Consider the following 24243-nt stretch of genomic DNA (forward strand, 5'->3'; position numbering starts at 1 on the left):
CAATTACTGTCTTCTACAAATATTAGAAAACTGAAGCCAACAATGTAAAACAATCATACACCAGGACAAAGAGGAAATTTATTCAGGTATGCAAGGTTGTATCAGCATTCCAAAATCAAATCAATGTGCATCAATTCTGTGTTTGTGAGGCTGTATTCCTTTGAAGTCTTTGGAACTGTTGCTGTCTTTCAGACAAGTCTGAGTTTACATCAAAGGTCATCAACTAAAAACAACTACAGTATAAATCTTTTAACAAATGAATTTGAGAGTCATACCCACAAACAGAATATTCTTTATAAAGAGCATTCAAACTAGATCTATTTTTTCTTTTTTAAGATAATGACTAGCTGGCATTATTGTTCAATCAGAAAAATACAACTCTGGGCAAAACTACTATTCCAATTCAAATAGACTTTGCTACTGTTAAAATTCCTATAGTATTTGGTGTTTGTTCTCAATAATCAGATATTATCTTGAATTTATATTCTTTTCAAGTGCCTAGATCTTGTTTCCACAATAAAATGGCATTCCACGGTTCAGAGTATGCTTTATATTATTCTCTTTCCCTTAGCACCAAACACATTGGTTTTTCTCACCTATAGAACAGTTGCCAACAACTTACCCAGAATCTGTTTTCCACAACATGGCACAAACTATCTTGTCAGCTTTCTCTTGAGTTCTCTGGACCCTGCATTTCAGTCAATTAAACTGTTACATGTTCTCCCACGCATTATTTGTTTTCTTTTATTTGCTCAGAATACCTTCCCACCGCATCTCTTCTTTGTAAATGATATCTGTCTATCGCTTGAGGGTCACTCCAAGGAAAGCTTCCTGCAGGTGTACCACCAAACTGGCAGTCGTCTTCCCCTTTGGAATTCTTATATCATTTTGTCACTTGCTCTGTCTTCCTTCTCCCTCTGCTTGTCCCTTCTTGGTCTTCTTTACAGGCTTCTTTTCCTCTGTCCATTCCTCAATGCGCACTGAAATGTTAGACTTCCTCGGCATTCTGCCCTATGCCGTCTTCTCTTCTTGCTCTCCATACATTTCTTAAGCAATGTATTTCACTCCTGTGGCTCTAATGGTGACCAGTATGCTAATGAGCCTGGCCTAGAGAAGCTCTCTTGAGATTCTGACTAGCATATTTAACTATTCATTGGATATCTCTACCTGATTGTCTTTACAAGTATCTTAAGCTCAACATACGCACAACTGAATTCAAGACCTTTCCCCACCAAACCTATTCCTTCTTCAGAGAATTTCCTGTCTTAGAGATTGGAGCCACCATCTACCTAGTTGCTCAAACTAGAAACCGAGGAGTCATTCCTTCTATGGACTACCCCTCCTTGCTGACATCCACTGAGTTACTCGATCATGTTAAATCAGGCTCCTAAATATTTAAAAACTTTGTCCATCTCTCTCCATATAAATTGCCGTTATTTCAGTCCAGGCCATAAGCACCTTTCCCCCAAAACACCATAAGGGCCTCCAGTCTTGGTCCTCCCCAGTGGAATTTCCACAATCCAGAGTAATCTTCTAAAATGTAGGGCAATTATGAGAACTTCCTGCTTAATATTCATCAATGGCTTCCCATAGAAGAAAAATGTCCAAATTCCTTAAACATAGCTTACAGAGCCCTCTGTAATAAGGGCTAACCTTGTCCCTGCCTATCTCTTCATTCTTCACTTGACATTCTAAACTTCAGGCATATGAAATTTCAGTTCTTCAAACTTGCCATGCATCACATCTCTGAGACTTTACATTCTGTATGCTGCCTTCTAACCCCACACCCCTGCTTTTTGCTCAGCAAACTCTATGTCAGTGTAAGAAGTCCTTCTTGTGGAAGCTCTCTTCACTTTGCATTCTTTTTTTTTTTTTTTGGGGGGGGTGAGGAAGATTGGCCCTGAGCCAATATCTGTTGCCAATCTTCCTCTTTTTGCTTGAAGAAGATTGCCACTGAGCTAACATCTGTGCCAGTCTTCCTGTATTTTGTATCTGGGATGCTGCCACACCATGGTTTGATGAGCAGTGTATAGGTCCATGCCTGGGATCCGAACTTGTGAACCCCAGGCCACCGAAGGGGAGTGTGCAAACTTAAGCATTATGCCACCTGGCCGGCCCCCAGGATGCATCCTTATCATAGCATCTACCCCTTCTCACAGCATCCACCTTACTACTGTAATTGCTTGTTTAACTATTATCATTCTTTTATTTGACAAATATTCACTGAGAGTCCGCTATGTCACTGGTACTGCATTCTCCTCTGCATATAGAATTTAGTCAATTCAGGGTATTGTGTAAGCACATAAGGTATGTGGGAGACGGTCCAAGAAATGTCTCTTAATGTCTTGCATTTCCATCTATTTCCCTACCAGTTTAAATTTCATAATCATTTCCGAGTTCTTTGAATTACCTAACACAGTGGATGGTAGATAAATATCTAATCTCATTAACTGTTGGATTTTAAACATATACAAACAATTTTTGCATTGTAAGAGGACTGCACCCAGCCATTACTTTCTACCTAGCAGAGTTTTTCTTTGATATCACTTTGGATATAATGGAGTGTAAACACTTAGGCAAACTTCTGCAGTGAAAAACGTGAGCCTCAGTATCAGAACAGTGTAATAATGCTGCCGCTTACTAGGCTGTGCCCATGGCCAAGAGCCTTAACCCCTCTGAGCCTCAGTTTCCTCATCTGAAAAAGTTAGTTACAAAGTCAAATGAGATATGAGAAAATAAAAGCATAGCACAAAATGTAAAGGGCTATCCAAATGCCATTATTACGATTGTTATTAGAGTGAACACAGATCAGGCCTCCCTGTCACTGGTCATCCCAGCTCTACAGGCAACGAGATTTCCAAATCTCATCCTTCACCTTCCCTTTATCATTTAAGAGGTAGGCTTCTGTACTTTAATAAACACATATTGATGGAAATGGTTAAAAAAAAAACACCCCACAACACCAGGAAAACCAAGCCAAAAAATTTAACAAGTAAATATTAAAGGGACAAGAGAGACAGAAGCACCAGCCTATGAAGTCTAGAATTTGGATATATGGACCAAAAAAAATCAGGCCACAATTACTTTTTTATTTTTATATTAACTAGAAGGGTAAGTGGCACAAAAGAGTAATGATCTGAATCACTTCTCAGTAAAATGGTAACCCACTGAGCTGCAAAGTCAGGAGATTGGGTTCAAGAACTAGTTTAGCTACGAACCTAACCAGTAATCCCCAGGCAGTCTACCCACCCCACACTCTGGTCTTTCAGCTCCTGATCTCCTTGGCTCCTATCATCTTTTTTTCCACCCTATCTCAGCCACACACTCAGAAGGCCACAAATATCAAATGGCCACTCCATCGAGCCCAGCGATGCTACCATGCTCCTCTAGTATTACTATATACTGAATGTTTGTGTCTTCTCAAAATCCTTAGGCTGAAATCCTAACCCCCAACGTGATGGTGTTAGAAGGTGGGGCCTTTGGGAGGTGATTATGTGATGAGGGCAGAGCCCTCACGAATGGGATTAAGGCTCTTATTAAAAGAGACCCTGAGAGCTCCCTTGCCCCTTTTGGCCATCCATGGACCAGGAATTGGGCCCTCAGCAGACAGCAAATAGGCTGGCACCTTGATCTTGGACTTCCTAGCCTTTAGAACTGTGAGAAATAAATTTCTGTTGTTTAGGGGCCAGCCCCAGGGTTGAGTGGTTCGGTTCGTGTGCTCCACTTCAGTGGCCTGGGGTTTGCCAGTTTGGATCCGGGGTGTGGACCTATGATCAGGCCGTGCTGTGGCAGCATCCCACATAGAAGAACTAGAATGACCTACGACTAGCATATACAACTATGTCCTGGGGCTGTGGGGAGGAAAAAAGATAAAAGGAGGAAGACTGGCAACAGATGTTAGCTCAGGACCAATCTTCCTCACCAAAAAAGTATACTTAGAGAAAAAAAAATTCTTAAATTTCTGTTGTTTTATAAGCCTATGGTATTTTTATAACAGCGTCCCAGACTAAGACAAGTATGATTGCCTTCTGTCCTCCCAATGATTATTTTCTACTTTCCCTTTGCCCCTTAAACTGCCTACCCAAACATCCCTAGTCTCCTCTTACTGATCATGCTCATAATTCATTGAGAAAAAGTGAATCAATATCAGGCAGAAACTCTCTCACCTTCTAATCACTGAATCTACCCATCCACCTGCATCTCTACTTATACTCATTACCTTTCTTCCTATTACTGTAAATTTTATGTTCATATTTCTAAGCCAATACTTCATACAAGTTCTTTGGATCCTATTCCTTCTTGTTTCCTCAAAGACTTTACTCCTCTAATATACACATTCTCTGTTATACTATAATTTTTCCCCCTCTCTACTGGATCGTTCCCATCAGCCTTTTTATCCCCATCTTTAAGACCCTAATTTGACCCCACATATTCCTCTGTTACCTCCGTTTCTCAACTCTTCATAGTAAAGTATCTTGAGAAGTCTGTGCTATGTCCATTTCTTCACGTCACGTTTCGTCTTCATTGTGCTTGTCAGAGCACATCACCATATGTTGCCAAAATCCAATGGTCAGATCTCTTTATTTACGTGACTCTTCAGCATGTTTCAATACCATTGGCCATGCTTTGTTGTCTTGGCTTTTAAGTCATCATACTCTTCAGGTTTTCTTCACCAGATACTCCTTCTCCATCTCCTTTGGTTGCTTCTTTTCCTCGGCGTTACCTCTGATCATTGGAATACTCTACAAACACACTTTCTCTAGGTAGTTTTTCCTACATGCTGATGACTCTCAACTTTTATCTTTCGTCCCTTACACAGAACTCGACTCCCAAATTACTTTAGATTTCTAATAAGCACATCAAACTTAAGGTGAGCAAAACAAGAATATACCCCCCCCCCACACACACACACACACACACACTATTTCTTCCCTAGTCTTTTCCATTTGGTAAAGGGCACAACCATCCACTCAAGCTCAAGATGAAAATCAGGAGCTCCCCTTTTTTTTCTCACCTCTATATTTAAAACATCATCAAGTCTGTAGGCTCTGCCTCCAAATCTATCTCACAGCCATCTACTTCCTACCACTTTAGCCCAAGCTACTGTCCTTCCTTCCCTCCTGGATTACTGCAAGTGTCTTCTGCTACTAATCTGCTCCCCATCCCTATGACCCATTCACATGACAGGTGGAACAAACCTTTTCATAAAGTAATCAGATTACTCCCTTCCGAAACACTCTGTACTAGTTTCTCATCACACTTTACATACATTCCAAATGTATACCATGGGTATATTGCCATGGCTGATTCAGAGCACTACCTGATTTCGCCCCTCCCTATCTCTTCATGCTTATCCTGTACCGCTGTCTCTACATTCCAGCTACAGCGGTCTTTATGATGTTCCTTGAAAGAGTCAAGCTCTTTCATACCTTACGGCTTTTGCAATTGAAGTTCCCTTTACCTGAAATCCTCTGGCCCCAAATATTTCTGTGGCTGGCTTTTTTTAAAGATTTTTTAATTTTTTCCTTTTTCTCCCCAAAGCCCCCCGGTACATAGTTGTGTATTCTTCGTTGTGGGTTCTTCTAGTTGTGGCATGTGGGACGCTGCCTCAGCGTGGTCTGATGAGCAGTGCCATGTCCACGCCCAGGATTCTAACTAACGAAACACTGGGCCGCCTGCTGCGGAGTGCGCGAACTTAACCACTCGGCCACGGGGCCAGCCCCTGTGGCTGGCTTTTTTATATCACTGAGGCCAGCACAAATGTCAGCTCCTCAGAGAGGCCTTCCCTAACCAATCAATCTAAAGTAACCCCTCCCCTAGTCTTTCTCACTTCACACGGTTTTACTTCTTCACTGCACTCACCATTATCAACACTTCCTTGTTCATATATTACCTGTTTATTTTCTATCTTTGTTCACCAGAATTTAACCTCCATGAGAACAGGAATCTTACCAGTCTTCCTTACCGTTGTATTCACAACGCTTGGCAAAGCAGTAGATTCCTTAAAAAGATGTGACATATGCCCATCTCTGAGCAAGTCACTCAACTTCTCTGACTCATATTTGTGGGGCTACTATTGCTAGACTTAGCTCTGGGTGTCGGGATTACAAAGGTGAATAAGGCATGGCTCCTTGAGAATCTTATCCATTTATCTCTTCAACAAATATATACTGAATGCATATTTTACTATGTTCCAGGTCCTGTTCAATGTCATTATGTAGTTCCCTCTTCAGTAAAATGGAGTTTTGTTAACTAACTCTATCTCACAGAGTGTATAAACAGGATGAGTATGAAAATTATGCACAAAAAGAGGACTGCTATCAAAATGTTACCTTATATATTACTATCCCTGCACCTGCCTCTTTCTTTTTGTCTGGTAATGGGCAGGAGCTTATGACAAGAGAGAATCAACTGACAGAAACACAAGTATAAATTCTGGTACTCATAGAAAGTAACAAATATGAATAGCATTTCATAGGTTTTCATAATGTGCCAAACGACTAAGACGTTTGGCGCATTAATGTTTTAGATGTGATAGTAATCTGTTAATTTTCTGCATTTGTATTGCACAAATAACAGTTCTATTTACCTCCCTGCGAAAAACCAGGGAGTAGGGTGTGGCCTCCCTCAGTGCCACCGGGCCAATCGCCCTCTCCATCACTGCGTCTGATCTGTCACAGACTACAGGGCACACTTGGAGGGCGTCAGGGGCCTGGCGTGGGCCTGCAGAGCTCTTGGGCGGCCTCCTAAATGATGCGCCTGACACACGGTGCATGTGCAACAGCTGTCCCATCCTCTAAACGCACTGAGCTACAGCGCGGTCCACTGTGAGAAAGCCAACACCGGGAGCGGGGCAGGGTGAAGGAGCACGGAGGAGCGCTCTCCCTGCATCAGCAGCCAATCCTGGGCCACGTCTCCAGTCACAGGCGCGCGTGAAGGCTCCTGTGCAGGTATTCACTATTTGTACAACAGGCTGCGCTGAATAAAATGGATTGTGCGGTCTGGACTGACAGACCCACTTTTTTCTTACTTGTGAGTACCTGTAAGACGAGAGAGAGGAGGCAGCGAACAGGAGCAGCGATGCGAGGGACGCGAGGGCGTGAAGGACCGAGTCGGGGGAGAGGAGGGGTCCGCGGCTGTGCCCCGCGTCGTGGGGAGAAGACGGGCGCTCCCTCGAATGGAGGGGGAGCGGCGTTCCCGCGGCCGCCGGAAGGGACCAGCGCGGGGGACGAGGCGCTGGTGCCCCGGGGCCTGGAAAGGGGCAGTGTCGAGAAAAATGGACCCTACCTACAATTCCTTTAGCATCCCCCGCCGCCCCAGGAGCGGCCCTGGCACCCAGCAACCGCCGCGGAGACCGCGCGCCGCTCTGGCAGAAGCCGCCAGGAGCGGACCTCTGCGAGGGTCACGGGGCCAGGCTGAAGGCCGCGGGCGCGGCAGGGGCGGCGGGGCGGGGTGGGGCGGGTGGCGGCGGCGGGGCGGGGGCGGGGCCTGAGCGGGCGGGCCGGCCTGCGGGGCAGGGGGCAGGGGGCAGGGGTCGGGGGTCGGGGGTCGGGGGCGGGGCCTGAGGGTGCGGGCCGGTGGGGGCGGGGCGGGGCTGGCGGCGGCGGCGCCTTCCAGTGGCTTGGCGGCCACCTCGGCCTGCGGAGGCGTGGGTTCCAGGATCACCTGGGACCGCCTGATGTGTTTTCAGTCTTTTCTGACTATTGACCTACTGGGTTATACAAGTCCAGGGACAGAGTTGACGTCACAGAGCCCGTTAGCCAAAAAACAGCGCCAGGGGCTGCACGTGCCAGAAGTAATTTATCAAAACTCAGATCGTATTTCCCCTTAAATCAGCTTAAGTATAGTGCAATCGTAAAAGGGCATAGTCTGTGGGGTCATGACCGTCAGGGTTCAAAGTTCAGCGCTGCCACTTTTTAGCTATGGGACCACCGGCAATTACATGATCTCTTTGAGCTTCGGTTTTCTCACTGTAAAGGATGTGGTGGTGAGAATAAATGAATTGATACCTGGCAAGTGTCTGGAATAGGGCTTGGTACAAAGTAAACACAATATCCTGTTATCAGTATAGAACCTTTGGCTTTTCCCCCCTCACAAAATAACCTTCATAGGAAACAAATGAAAGCAGAACTGCTCTGGTTGAAGGTGGGCCCAGAAGCCTTGATTTCTCAATCCCAAAGGTTGTCTATAAGGTTCCTCTAATGGAATCTCCAAGCTTCCTAAAATATAGACAAAAACAACTATTATGGGAGAATATCCAAACTTCTTAGAAGGACAAACTGCTCTTTTGTATCTAATTTTTCTTGTGATAATCCGAACTTTTCCTCCTGCAGACAGTACTCCTTTTTGCCTCTGTGTTTTTTCTAGTTTGTCTATCGGCAGTGTTCTCTTTCTCCTTTTCCTATTTATCACTTAAGATCTGATTCAGATTACAACTCTTTCTTGGGTGACAATGAGAAATTCTCTTTTCATTGTAACCCCCTCCCACCTTCAGCATGGTGTAGACATCTCAGCAAAGATGGAAAGTTATTTTCCTCCTTGTTTTAGAAGAGTAGACAAAGTCTTTTGTGCTTATAGGGTTAAACGCTTTGTTCTCATGGTAGGGAAAGGGAAAGCAGGTAGATCCCCAAGGATACTGGGAGGAAGGACCTTTGAGAGAAGTCCGATGACCTCCAGGGCACGGCTCTGTGCCTCAGATGCAGTGGACTGCTGGAGGTGAAGTGCTTCCGGGTCCATCTAAAGAAGTGAAGGGCACATCAACAAATGGCGTTTTGGAATTCTCACCAGGTCAGAGGGCTCAGGCCAGATTTGAGTTAGTCAACTAACACTTGTGATGTTACTTGCTCCCAAAATGGCATGAAGCAATTCCCACCTGCTACGGAGAACTACAGAAATTATTCATATAGAAATACGTTCAGAAATGTTTAAAAAATAATGTCCTTCATTTATTTAAGGACAATGTGATGAACATCTAATAATGGATTAAACAACATCTAAAGAAACATCTGATATTTTTTCTCGTAAAAAATTAACAGCAACTTAAAAATAATTAAATTGTTTATATTAGCATCAATGCCATTGAAAGCAAAAAACTTCTGAGGAACAAGGAGAACCTTATTCATGACAGCAGTTTTCAATAAATTTAATATGATGAAAATAGTTTTTTTTTTTTAAAGATTGGCACCTGAGCTAACAACTGTTGCCGATCTTTTTTTTTTTTCCCCTGCTTTATCTCCCCAAATCCCCCCTGGTACATAGGTGTATATCTTAGTTGCAGGTCCTTCTAGTTGTGGAGTTTGAGACGCCGCCTCAATGTGGCCTGACGAGCAGTGCCATGTCTGCGCCCAGGATCCAAACCAGCGAAACCCTGGGCCACCGCAGCAGAGCACGCAAACTTAACCACTCAGCCACGGGGCCGGCCCCAAAAATAGTTTTTAAAATATCTTCTATATAAATGGTTCTGTACTTCTGAAAGCACTTCAATAAAAATAGAAATTTGGCTAATGATATATTTGGTATGAATTAAGTGCCAATCTTCTCTTCCAGTCTTACCTCTCACTAATTCTATCAACCTTAAGTGTCAATCATTTACTATATCCTAAGCTTTACTGTTTTTAAACTTTGCTAATATACTGGCCCTCCACCTACTTAACCCTTTCTTCACCTTACTCCCTAATATTAACCCACCAATGCAAACCATAGCCACCCTTGAAGGTCCAATTCAAGTGTCATCTCCTTTAAGAAGTTCCCCTCACTCAGACTCTGAATCCTTCCTTTGGATTACAGCTATTTGTACATATTTTATTTTCTTGTAAGGTTCTTGGAGGCAAGTATCATGTCTCATTCATATTTGTATTCCCCACAGGGTCAATCTCCCAACTAGAATACAAGTTCCACCAAACAGAGCCCTTGACTATCATGTTCATCACTGTATTCCCCAGCAACCATAATGCCTGGCACATAGTAGGCATGTTATGAGAATATTTCGAGTGAGTGAATGAATGGATTTTAAAACATAAGCTCCATGAAGGCAGGGATTTGTCTGTTTTATTCATTGCAAAGTGAATATTTGAATATTACCAGGTGAATAAATGATTTTTTTGGAAAGCTTAGCATTCATTATAGACAACAAAAATTCTTCAATCTATATATCTTCACGGAACTCAAATATAAAGTATTTATGTTACCTTTCACCCAACTAATTCAGTGGATGATATATCTTTCTGAAAATAAGACACCTCCCAAAACTGTAAGAGCAAAATTTAAAAGAATCATAAAATGGGTGTTTACATTAAGAGTAGTTTCAGTTTTCTTCTTTGCACTTTTCTGTGTTCTAAATTTTCTGCAATGGAAATATATTATTTTGTAATCAGAAAAAAATAATATTATTTTTAAAGAATGTAATGGATGAGATCATTTGCAAATCTATGGCTGAGGAAATTTTGAGGACACTCAAATCTCATCAGGGTTATTTGGAGTTAATACTTAAAGAGCTGAAACTTAGTCTGCTTAAAAAAAAAAAGAGCTTCTCAGAGGGAAGATGGATGACACCAGCCCTAGGAGAAAAGGGCACTGAAGAACAAGAATTTATTCTGTTTATCTAGCACCATCCTTGGAACTCTGACACCCCTGCTGTGGACTGAATTGTGTCGCAGCAAATTCTAACCTCCAGTGTGATGGTATTTAGAGGTAGGGCCTTTGGGAGGTGACTAGGTTTAGACGAGTCTTGAGGGTGGGGCTCTCATGATGGGATTAGTGCCTTATAAGAAGAGACCAGAGAGGCTGCACACTCTGCCCCAAACCCCTCTATTTCCCCACCATGTGAGGACACAGGGAGAGGAGGCTATCGGCAAGCCAGGAAGAGAGCCCTCATCAGAGCTTAATCGTGCTGGCACCCTCCTGTTGGACTTCAAGTGTCTAGAACTGTGAGAAAGTCAACGTCTGCTGTTTAAGCCCCTCCGTCTATGGTGTTTTGCTGTAGTAGCCCGCGCTGACTGAGACAGATGAAGCAGTCTAAGATCTGAACTCTTAAGTGGCAAGGAGTTTTCTGATACTGGAAGAGGATCTCCTGATTTGGTCAACAAACATTTATTAAATGCCTACTGTGTTCCATGCCCTGTGCAAAGTGCTGAGGATTCAAAGATGACCAAGGCAAGGCTCCCACCCCTAAGGGGCTGATTTAATAGGAGACAAACCTGTAAAAAAAAAAAAAAAACTGAAAAAAGGTTCTAAGTCCTCTGACAGAAGTGTGTGTAGGGTACATACAGCCTTCTTTCAGGCACCCAGAGGTTAAAGTAACCCTTTCTATCTGTGGTTGGGGTGGAGTAAATTAGCTTGGTGGGAGTCAACACTCTGTATCAAGTTAACTCTGAGTTCACCAACCAAGTCAAGAGCTGTGACTTAGGATGTGGTGATGAACCTGAGACTTCACACGGTGAGCCCTGCAGAGGCCAGTACTGGACAGAGTCACAGAGATTTAGACAGTGGCCATCCACCGAGGAGAGGGAGGAAAGAGCTTGCTGCCTGCTGTGCAAAATGGAACACGCTATCGGCAGGGGCTTAGTGGGCTCTTCAACTATTTCTTCACACTGAAGTTCCATTTCTGATACTTCTTTGGGGACTTGGATATTTATAATAACATTCTCATTTACTTATACTAACTGTACTTTGTATAAGTTAGTAAGTATTCAAAGCCTGGTACTTAAACTACTGGTGAAGGTGGGAACGAGCGCTAACTGCTGCGCCCTTCGGTCTCACGTGCCCTTTGCTGTCCAGGTCCTCATCGTCCCCCATGTCCCAGCCGAGGCCACCCCCTGGATTAGCTGGGGGCTCCTGCTGCGAGCTCCCTAGCACTCCTGTACTTCTTGCCTCACAGCACTTATCACACCATTCTTCAATCTCTTGTTTAATTGTCTCTCTCTTCTATCAGACTGTCAGATCCTTAAGGACACGAACAATATTAGTCTTAATAATGTGCCTGGGTCACCAAAGCCCTTTAGTAAGTATTTGTTGAATGGATCTAGTTTCAGAGTCTGTGAAAGTGGAGGACCAGACGAGCATTCGGTTTATGGTACCACCAAGGGGCACCTAACCAACGAAGTGCAGTTTGAAACATCTGTCTGAACTTTGGCATGAATTAACCCAGTCCAAACTGACAGCACAAACACTAAGGGAATATATTACCATGGAGTAACCAGTGTCAGGCTGACATAAAAATTAAGCCTGTTAAGGCTTCATATTGTGTTAGCTTAATAAGAATTAAGCTAGTTTTGGACAGGGGTGAAAGTCATGGTGGCAGTGGCTGGAATGGTAGTCTAATGACGAGAGGAGTGGACAGGCTATATGCAGATCAGCTTGGTGGGATCAGAAGATTCTAATTCATTCATTTAATACGTATTTAATATCTCCTTCAAGATTAGCTTCAACTTCAAATTCTAGATTAAAGAGTTTAGATGGGAAGTGATAAGTAATAAACGCTTCAGGTATACAGCATGATAAAAGGTGTAAACTGTATTTAAACATGATTATTCTAGCAACTAGGCAGGAGTTGACCTAGACTAAAGAGAAACTTACGGGTGATACACAAAAGCCAAGATGGTCTGTTGAATAAGTGGGATAAAATATGACCTATGCAGATAAGCCTTTCTTCTAATATCATCTCTGTTGTCATGTCACAACGTCTGAAATTCCTGCCACAGAAGTCAGTTTTTTGGTCAAAGGTACTATCTTTAGAAAGCCCTTGTTAACATGCAAGAACATGCTACTAAGTGATGGTAACACCCAATACAATGGTACCTCTGACTCCCAAATCTGATCTTTCCATCTTCATAGGAATGTGAATGTTTATTGACAGACACTTCTCAGCTTCCTCATAGCTGGGTGTGGTTATCACCAATAGAAGGTAAGAGAAGAGATGTGTCTAACTTCCTCACAACTTTCTTAAAAATAAATTGCTTGCCTTGGACTTTCTTTTTTCCTTCTTCCTGAAGGCTAGAAAGGAGACATGGGAGAGATCTACTTCCAACCTGTGTCCTAAGCTAGGGCGTGGCGGAACATCAAGACAGAAGGACACAAATCGGGGCTGGCCTGGTGACGCAGCGGTTAAGTTCGCACATTCCACTTTGGCGGCCCCAGGGTTCGCTGGTTCGGATCCTGGGTGCGGACATGGCACCACTTGGCAAGCCATGCTGTGGCAGGCGTCCCACATATAAAGTAGAGGAAGATGGGCACAGATGTTAGCTCAGGGCCAGCCTTCCTCAGCAAAAAGAGTAGGATTGGCAGCAGATGTTAGCTAATCTTCCTCCGAAAAAAAAAAGGACACAAATCTCAGTAGACCTCATGAGCAGAGTAACCCTGTCAGCATCGACCAGGCAGCCAGTTTCATGAGAGGTAAATAAATTTCCATTTTCTTTTAAGTACTGTATTTCTTGTTTCTTCATTATAGCAGCTTAACTTACCCTGATTAATATGATATTCTTGAGAGTGGCATAGATTTGAAAATTGGCTCTCTGTCACCTAGAGAACAGGAAGAGCCTGAAGACGTGGGTCACAAGAAACAACTAAGAAAGGGCTAGACCAGGGCACGTCTTAGCGGGAGGCAAACTCAGAGGGGCCACTGAAGTGGGGGACTCTGTGGAGCCAGGCAGGAAGTTGAATGAGGGCTTTTGTCATCCAAATAGGTGCAAGAGGAAGAGCCAATGAAGATACTTTGTGTACATAAAAATTTTGGTGGGGCCAATCAGTTACAATACTTCACAGAAAGGTAGTAAGAGGGGCAGAAATGGAGAAGAGGCAGATTAACAGGGAAAGCGAGGGGAGAAACTGATGAGAGATTACAATGTATTTAAAAAGAAAAGAGGATCCAAAAACAACTCAAGGCATGAGAGGCTAGGTGGCCACGCATCATAAAACTGTGGCGGCAACAGTCACTCAGAGCGAGCTGTTGGCCAGCAGAACGCCACACCGAACTCGGTCTTTCCCCTGTTAATCTGATATCGTGGTAGTACATTAAAGAGTATTTCTCCCCACACAGATTAAGATAATGATGGAGTGTTTGAAGCAAAAAGAAGAAGATAGAGAAATCAGGCTAGAAATGTAGAACATTACCACCTACATGGAAAGGGTAATGGCTGAAAATGCTGTTTAAAGAAATAACCACACTTTAAGTTCTGTTACATTTTAAGCTTAAATATTATATATTTCAATATCTATCTTGATAAAAGCAGCCTCTGGTACAGCTTTCTAATCATATATTTAGCATTCTCTCTTTTCACCTCTAAACTTCTTCAGAGGGCTCTCCTCGAACTTCTCCATCATTATTTTGATGTGCAGCTTTCTGGAGAAGCCTGGGGCCCAGCAAACCAATGAGGAGACTTCCAATTGGGGCTGTGATGAGGATGGACAAAAATGCCACTGTCAACACATCCATTCCATATTCTTCTAATTGTTTCTCTCCATGTGACCTTGCTGTGTCCAAGGCCACGGATCCTATTGCAGCCTGTAAAAGTTTAATGGTAAAGTTGGACACAGGCATATAAGACAGGCACATAGAAAAAAGGTGAATTATTTTATCATTTGCAAAAACAAACTGCTTGTTCTTTTGTTCAACTAAGAAAGTTCTTTCTTTCAAAGTGTACTGCAATTGGTTTTGGTATTCTGAAAATTCTCCTGCCCTGGCATGGGGAAGGGATGGTGATTCATATGTACTTAGTTGCAGAAGGCAGGGTTACAAAAATATCAGGCAAATATATTTCAAAACACAAGGTAAATACAGCCTCATGATATAATTGACTATAAGACGATTCTGTATACTAAATTCCTTATGAGTAAAGAAAGTCACTGGTCATCTCACTCTTTTATCTTCAGGAATCTGGAATTAAAAAAGAACAAGATGAAAAAGTGCAGTGAGCCCTGTGGCCGAGTGGTTAAGTTTGCATATTCCACTTCAGCGGCTGAGAGTTTTGCTAGTTTGGGGGTGGACATGGTACCGCTCATCAGGCCATGCTGAGGCGGCGTCCCACATAGCGCAACCAGAGGCACTCACAACTAGAATGCACAACTGTGTACTGAGGGGCTTTGGGGAGAAGAAGAAGAAGAAAAAAGAAGATTGGCAGCAGATGTTAGCTCAGATACCAATCTTTTAAAAAAAGTTTAGTGATACTTACTGGAAGATGGCAAAGTTTTAAATGAAAAAACATAAGAATATGTATTGCTATAGAGCTAAACTAATTGTTAAACATAAAGAAACCTGAAAGTGGTAGGCACTGTCAAAACTTGAAGGTAATCTTATTAGGTATTTGGTGAACTCTTTGCCTTAGGTCTTGGTGAAATGTTTTATTTAAAATTTGTCTACTGGGAAGTATTATGAAAACCTTCATTTTCTTTTAGAGGCAAAATGCCATATTAGTGCACTTGGGAAAATAATATATTAATCAATCTGGTTATTCCCTTATTCCACAAAACACAACAATGTTGTCCTCTAGGACAATGAATCAGAAGAGAGAATGCTGGTGTGGATGAGACACAATGGCAGAGACTACTAATTGCCCACAAATATCTGAATGCCCCTTTTCCCTTCTAAACTAGAACTCCTGAGTGTTAGCTGGTCACATTGCTGTCCAAACCAAGACTTTTTTTCATCCTTCTTTGCAACTAGATGAAGCTATATATCTAAGTTCTGGCCACTGAGAGGTGAGCAGAAGTGATAAATGCTACTTTTGGATTGTTCCCTGAAGAGAAATGGACACTTGCACATCATTCTTTTTCCCCTTCCCCCTGATGAGAAATGGTGAACTGATGGAAGGCACATGCTGAGGACAGTGTCACCCTGCCAGCTCTGGAGTGTCCATGCTGGACTGCTGGTGGGAGAGAAGGAAAAATCTATCTCACTTAGTCCCTGTATGTGAGGGCTCTTTGTTATTTCAGGTTCCTTGTACCATAACTAATTCAACATTTCAAGAATTCTTGGCAAGAACTGCACTCATTACAATGTATATTTCTCTTTCAGTTCTCCGTTGTGTGTGTATGTTTTGAGGTTTGTAGGTATGCTGATTTAAAATATATTGTGATTTAAAATATATTTCTTACAGCAGGTCATGGACCAAAAAGTTTGAAGAACACTAATATGGAAAAAAACATACAAGAAAGTCTTGTTTCTTAGGCAGTGGCAAAAGAAGAAAAAAGAAAATTCCATACAATACTTGCTTCACAGTACATACATTATTCACCACATCCAAGATAATTTCTCCTTATTATAAATTTGCTTTGACAGCAGGAAAGTGCTGTCTTTCAAATTTTAACCTTTAGAAACAAATCTTTCAAACCAAAGCTACTAGAGTAATTATTTTGATAGTTACCTAATAAAGTTACCAGAAGTAGTGTAGAAGCTGGAGACACTGAGGGAGAAACTATTCCACTTATTGTACCATATAAACCTCACAGTATTCTTAGCCATTATGTCCCAGACATCTTTCAAAGTCTGATGAAAAAAAAACTTCTCTGGGATAATGCCCAAACCTATAGCCACACCAAATCTGGCATATAGTTACAGAGCATACACAACCCTCAAAGTTTCCTAAATTAAAAATATCTGATTTTCATCTCATGAAATAGAAATTTACATATTTAAATAATTGCAAAATAATCAAGGATGCAACAGTTAGATCTTGTTTGCTATAATTAGTCTGAAAATATACAATACAATCAGGGCTATTTGCAACAAATGATAATCTATACAGTTCTAATTTAATTAGGTATTCTACCAAATGCATGGTCAATAATTTCAAGCACCTGTTAGTGCCTTGTTAGAGTGCACAGATTTTGGGTCATGTGATTGAGACAACTGACAGGAAGTACAGCTAGTTTGAAAAATTTAATATTAACTAATAATCTAGGAAATCAATAAAGCATTTTCTGAGTTGTTTCTCAATAAATCTTTCTCCATTATATATAAAGACCGAGGTTGAGCATAACTGATCATCAATCATATTGACAGTGAAGTATTTCCAAACACTAACATGGGCCGCGCTATTTCTGTTTCACTCTCTTCTTAGAAGACATCAAAACGAAAAATCTCTAGGTGATTCAGAGAGCTCTGACTGATGAAAATTCAAACTCTTCCCTCCCTCTACTACTGCTTTCTAGTAACATAGGGATTTATTGGATTTTCAGTTGTACCCTGGAGATCTAAAGAAATTTAAATGAGCCATCATATTAAAGGAATCAGCATACCAAAAATAAAACTTTTAGAGTAGATTAGTAAAAATTCTTTTCATAAATCAAACTTGTTACTTTTGTTCACCAAATTTGGACAAGCCCTCTTATTCAAAATTTTAAGGGATCATATTGAAATAGGAGTTAAGATCCATCATTACCTGGACTGTGGCCTTTGGAAGCCATGCAAATGAAATAAATATCTTTTCCTTTATGTTAAAACCAGCAAAACACACCATCAGAAATGTAGTCAAAATTCGTATCAGTACTGCAATACCCAGGGTGGCAACACAAAGGCCTGTAAGAAATACTCAATTTTTAGACATAACGAAATACTGGGGAAGAAATGGAATCTCCTGATTATTGATTCAAAATTCTATCAACAGAAATAATCTAAAAACATTAAAAAATTAAAAAGACAAAAATGATTAGGCATAATTTGTCAAAACATCAATATTAAGGATCAATCAGACCATTTGTTTAAAAGAAGGTATTTGCCCTAAATTAAAGCCAGAAATTAACTAAATATATTTGAATTTCCACAAAGGAGATTTGAATGTTATTTATCTTATGCTTTATAGCAAGAACCACACTTTTTCCCATGTGTTTATTTAACAAGAATTTATTAAACTATAACTACGCATAACAGAATTTGGACTAGGTTCTGATACCCAAACACGCATAACGTACAGACTTTGCCTCCATGAACTCCAAAGTCAGAGGAAGACAGAAACATAAAGAACCAAAAGGTGAGTGCAGTGTAAATATACCGGTAAGAGGGCGCAGAAGAGAAAAAACTTAATATTTTCATCAAAGTGGTTGAGAATTCTTTACAGAGGATAAGACCAGAGGTGATATTCAAAATATTTATCAGCAAGTATGGAGGCAATCAGGCAGTCAGAAGAGAGCTGGCTGGGCACTGACCAGTCAGAATAGACACTGGCTTCTACACCTGTTTCCCCATACTGGTGTGTGCACTGACTGCCCATCACCCTGGCTGATGTGTACAGCTACTTCGTTCAGTCCTTCAGAATCCTTTGCTGATAAAGGTAAGTTCATTCTGATTTGCAAAATAAGAGATTGTGACTAGGGCAAGGCAAGCTACCGGACCTGAGAAAGGCAAAGCTAAGGTGAGTACTAGGTAATAGGGTGGTTTTTGAAAAAGTAACATTTGTTGAGTTCTTGCTCTGTGCTAGGTTCTGTATTAAGCTTTAAATGCATCTCTTTACTTAATCTTTACAACCTGTGGAGTAATTATTCTCACTTTACAGTTGAAAAAAAATGAAGATCAGAAAGGATAAATAACTTTCTCAAGTTCAAGAGGCTGGTAAAACACCAGACAGACATTGCTTGATGCTCTATTGTGAATCTGCAACATGGTTTCTTTATGAAAAGGTTCTGTGGCTCTTTATTGGAGGGTATTTTTCCCAGCGTGGTAGATTTTCAAAAGTATTTGTTGCCTTAAGTACAAGATACAAAAGGGACGATCCCATTCCCAGGAGGGAGCAGTCTGGGGAGGATGATGAGGAAGCCTTGGACACACTGAGCCTCAAGTTTTGTGGGATTTACAAGTGGTGATGTCCAAGCAGCAACTGGCTATGTTGAATTCGAGATAAAGATTTTGCAATTACATAGTTTATAATCGAAGCCACTGAGTGTAGCTGAGCTCAGAGAAATGATACCCAGCGTGAAGTGTAGAAATCTTTTGAAAGAACTTGGAGGAAGAGCAGCACTTAAGCCATATATAGTGTAAAGGAAGACTCAGAGGGCACTGGAAAATGTAAAAATTCAACGTAAAAAGTGTTGTAAAGAGGTCAATAGCGTCCAATGCTGCTGAGAGATCAAGTCAAGTCAAGACTAACACGTATTTCGTGTATCCAGCAATACGACCGTGGTGAGGGCGGGGCTGGTTGTGGAATGGGGCAGAAGCTGGGCTGAAATGTTCTGAGGGAGGGCATGAGAGTTGAAATGGAAAAGGGGGACACAGTTACCTCTTTAGAAAAGTTTGAAAAGAGGAAGAGAGAGAGAGAGTGGTAGGTGAGGGGGGAAGTGAAATGAAGAAGGGATATATATATATATATGTATATATATTTATTCAAATTTTGACTGTGGTAAAATACACGTAAAATTTACCATCTTAACAATTTTTAAGTGTACAGTTCAGCAGCATTAAGTTAAACACTCACATTTTTGTGCAACCAATCTCCAGAACATTTTCATCTTGCAAAGCTGAAACTCTACACCCATTAAACAGCAAGTCCCCATTTCCCCGCCTAAACCCTGGCAGCCACCGCTCTCCTTTCTGTCCTTATGAATTTGACTCCTCTGGATGCCTCACAGGAGTGGGATCATGCGGGATTTGTCTTTCTGTAACTGGCTTATCTTACCCAGTGTAATGTCCTCAGGTTCATCTATGTTGTCACATGCGTCAGAATAGAAAGATACTATTTTAAGATAGGAGAGATTAAAATCTGTTTCAATTCTGCAGAAGAGAAAGCTGTGACAAGGATATCTGAAGATGTGTCAGAAAAAGGGGAGACTCTGTGTGAGATCTAGAAGGAGGTGGCAGGGATGGGATCCCTAGTATGGACGGAATAATACTGTGATGCAAGAAAAGAAGGAAATAATGAGTACAGGTCTTTCTTGATGTACGATGGGGTTACATCCTGATAAACCAATCATAAGTTGAAAGTCAACTTTAAGTCAAAATATTGTAAGTCAAAAATACACTTTGGGCTGGCCTGGTGGCATAGTGGTTAAGTTCGCACCTGCCGCTTCAGCAGCCCAGGGTTCCCAGGCTTGGATCCCAGGTGTGGACCTAGCACCGCTCTCAAGTCATGCCGTGGCGGTATCCCACATACAAATTAGAAGAAGACTGGCACAGGTGTTAGCTCAGCGACAATCTTCCTCAAGCAAAAAGAGGAAGATTGGCAACAGATGTTAGCTCAGGGCCAATCTTCCTCACCAAAAGAAAGAAAGAAAGAAAGAAAAAGAAAAAATGCATTTAATACACCTAACCTACCAAATATCATACCTTAGCCTAGCCTACCTTAAATGTACTAGGAACACTTACATTAGCCTACAGTTAGGCAATCATCCAATACAAAGCCTATTTGATAATAAAATGTTCACTATCTTATGTAATTTCTTGAATACTTACTGAAACTGAGAAACAGAAAGGGTAGAAGTGTATGGGTCGTTTGCCCTCATGATCCTGTGGTGACTAGAGCTGCAGCTCACTGGCGGCTGCCCAGCATCTCGAGAAAGGATCATATGGCATATCGCTAGCCGGGGAAAAGATCAAAATTCAAAATTCGAAGTATGGTTTCTAATGACTGCATATCACTTTCATACCATGGTAAAGTCAAAAAATCCTAAGTCAAACCATCGTCAGTCGGGGACCATCTGTATACGTGTACAAATTAATTTTTGAGTATGGTACTAAAAGTCAACAGTTTTAATATGATGGCTTTTGAATGTATGAATGAATAAAAGAATGAATGAACAAACATTTCTATCCCATGGATACATATTATAGAACTGCCTAATTATCTTTAAAATTCTGGCCCTTGATCAGGACAAGCCTAGATGAACATTCTTATCGTTGGAAAAAAATTTTAAGGCCTGCATTTTCTTGATAGTAGTTAAGAGCGACACTTTTCTTTACAAGCAACAATATTTAAGGCATAAAATTTACTGTCTTAGATTGACAAACATTCTTTTCTAACCAACTGCTTAAAAGATCAGTATTAACTTTTTATATAATTGTGACAATGGGAACCACCAAATATAAACCTACTACAGATACTACAACTGAATATAAAAAGTTGATTTTAGCAAAAACACTACTTTGAAATTCTCACCCACAGTTTCTGGTCTGAGAGATGCAATAGATACCTCTGCTCCAATCAGTCCAAAGAGAAGGGGCTGGAAGATATCCCAGGCCACTGCAATAATCTTTTCAACCTCTGCCTAAAAGAAACACACATACACATACAGGGATTTTTATTATGTGAAGTTAGAAGATCTAAGAATTTTACTAATTTGAAATCTGAGTCAATTTGACCTGAGATAGGCTTTATCTATGTGGCATCTATAAATAAGAAGGTAGCTAGAATACAGCAAAAAATTGCATAAAGATACTTCTAACAGTTAAGGTATTACATAAGGTGCGTTGGTGTTGGTTTGCAAAAGGATGTTAACTATAAAGAATCTCATCAAGTCATCTCAGGAGGACTTCGACTTCTGAATACATGATGTGTGTGTCCATAATACTTAGTATTACTTTATAGTTAATTTTCACTCAACAATATGATTAAAAGATCTTGTAATATTTATACATATATCTAGAAATGCACCTTATTGCTGCATAATAATGTATGATATGGAAGTACCATAGTTTATTCAACCATTTCTTTATTAATAGACCTTTAAGTTGTTTCCAATTTTATTTTATTATAAAAGAATACTGTTTATGACTATCTCAAATCATGCACAAAAATAAAATTCCGGTATAGTGAAGTGCTGTGCCAGTTATTAACTTACTGCCCCTCGGCTCCAAATCCTCCTTTCAATTGTTGCTCTGCAGAAGATGGAGCCAGGGGCTGGCCCAGTGGCCGAGTAGTTAAGTTCGCGCGCTCTGCTTTGGCGGCCGCGGGTTTCGCCAGTTCGATTTCTGGATGTGGACGTGGCGCTGCTCAACAAGCCATGCTGGGGTGGCATCCCGCATGCCACAACTGGAAGGACCCACAACTAAAAACACACAACTATGTACCGGGGGGCTTGGGAAAAATAAAATCTCAAAAAAAAAAAAAAAAGAAGATGGAGCTGGACCCTTTTAAGTCTTTCCCCTTTGCTAGCTGGACCATATTAAATTTTGCCACTAGAGGGCGCCCAAGAGCTACTCCAAGAGGAAGGCGCTCGTCTGGTTCGGTGGCTCCTCCTAGCAGGATGCTTCCGCACCGGGTCCTGCAGCCCGGGTGGCTTCTCCAGAGCCAGGCTCCTAGGGTGTATGGCGGCCAGCAGCACTCAGCGGTCAGCAGCTGCCCCCAGCCTCCTCCTCGGGTGATTTCATAGCCAACTGCCCTGGGCAACATACCACCCCATACACCTTTAGAGGGTAGATTTCCAGCAACTTCTGCAGGCAGGGTACCATGGTGACTTCTCTGCCATCCAGTGAACCAAGGCTCTAACAAGGCTTGGATTCTCAGCCCTGGGTGCCGAAGTAGGTGGGGTGGGGTGGGGAGGTGGAAGCGGATGCTGCATCTCAGCCCTAGGGGTTTATAGCTGCTATTCCTATATTCTTTAGGGGCCTCTTTACATCTTACAAGACAATCCCTAGTATGGTTAATAATAAGCTTTCCCTATTCCAGTTACTATATGGTTTCTCATTCCTTCTAAGACCCTAATTGATATAAGTACTAACTTTATGACACACAATACAAAAACCCTTGGAAAAGATTGACATAATTGACTAGAATAAAACGAAAATATTTTGTGGCAAAAGAAACCATAAAAAAGGATAGGTGACAAACCAGGGGAAAATATCTGTACCATGTGTAACAGAATAAGGAGCAATATCCAATCAATAAGAAAAAGACATAGAACCTAATCGAAAAATGGGCAAGGCATACACACAAGTAATTTGTACCAGAAGAAACACAAGGGCCAAAAAACATGAGATACTAAAACTCAGTAATCAGAGAAACACAAATTAAAATGATATACCATATATTTTTTTGGGGGGGGAGCCATCATATTGGAAAAAAACACTAAAAAGTTTTAATAATGTCTAGTATTTATAAGACTGTAAGGAAACTAAGCAATTGGTAGGAGAGCAAATTGATAATGCTTTTTTTGTAGGGCAATTTAGCAGTACCCTTAACAGTGTCTAAGAATTTACATTTAACAGATTTTTTCAATCAACTAATAAGAATCTATGTTTTTGAACGACATTTTAACATTTTTTTACCATTTTTACACATCTAAGGATCTATACTTTCATTTACGTACTCAGCAGTTTGACAAAGGAGGATTACCTCGTTTCCCTATTTTCTTAATTTTTGTTATTTCTGGTATGTTTATTAAGGTGAAGATTCTATTTCCTCTTAGTTTATAAATGTTTAAAGACACCGTATATGAGGGGTTGGTTGATTTATTTATATAGTTCTATTCCTATATCATTATAAAGTTATGTTTTCACATCGTAAGGAATCAGATCATGACTGAGGTTCAAATTCTGCCACACACCAACTGCAAGCCACTCGCCTCTCAGCACCTAATTTTCCTCATTTGTAAAATGAGAGGTTTACATTAGATAACGTCCAAGATCCTTTATCACTTAATGACAGTGAATCGTCTGCCAAACTAAGGTCCAGATGCCACCCTTCTACATATCTTTAAATTTTACTTTTTAATTTAGTTTTTAGAGTATATCATAGCTAAAGTTCAGACTTTAGCTGATATCCATAGTTGTAAAGAACAAAAATCAACTCTATTAATTTTAGGTTACTTAGCCTTCTGTTGCCATGACTAATGGCTTAACAGAAGTCCTCGAAAGTATTTCATGTACTGAGAACTCCAATGAAGGCAGAGGCATATTGAGTTTTCTCTATCAAATTGTTTTTATTTCTAAACTTGGACAAAGGCCACAATTTGGTTTTTTTTTTTTTTCTCGCTGAGGAAGATTCGCCCTGAGCCAACATCAGTTGCCAGTCTTCCTCTATTTTGTATGTGAGCTGCTGTCACAGCATGGCCACTGATAGACAAGTGGTGTACATCTGTGCCTGGGAACTGAACCCAGACCACCAAAGCGGAGCATGCTGAACTTAATCACTAGACCACCAGGGCTGGCCCCACGATTTGGTTTTTGATTGTAATACTGTAGACTAATTTAATATCAGACATGGCCCTATATATTGTAAAACTTAAAGATGAGAGAGGAGCCACAATGTACCTTCTTGTGGGTTTTTTTGTAACTTCAAAACTAAAATGAATCTGTTTATAAAGAAAATAGAGGGGCTGGCCCCGTGG

General features: G+C 41.1%; 1 pseudogene; it reads right to left on the reverse strand.

The window, feature by feature from the left end:
* Positions 1-14166: 14166 nt before the first annotated feature.
* LOC139043588 (sodium/hydrogen exchanger 9B2-like) overlaps positions 14167-24243 on the reverse strand; it is a 54539-nt pseudogene continuing 44462 nt past the window's right edge.

Source organism: Equus asinus, unplaced genomic scaffold (assembly GCF_041296235.1).
Source record: "Equus asinus isolate D_3611 breed Donkey unplaced genomic scaffold, EquAss-T2T_v2 contig_3, whole genome shotgun sequence".
Taxonomy (NCBI): domain Eukaryota; kingdom Metazoa; phylum Chordata; class Mammalia; order Perissodactyla; family Equidae; genus Equus; species Equus asinus.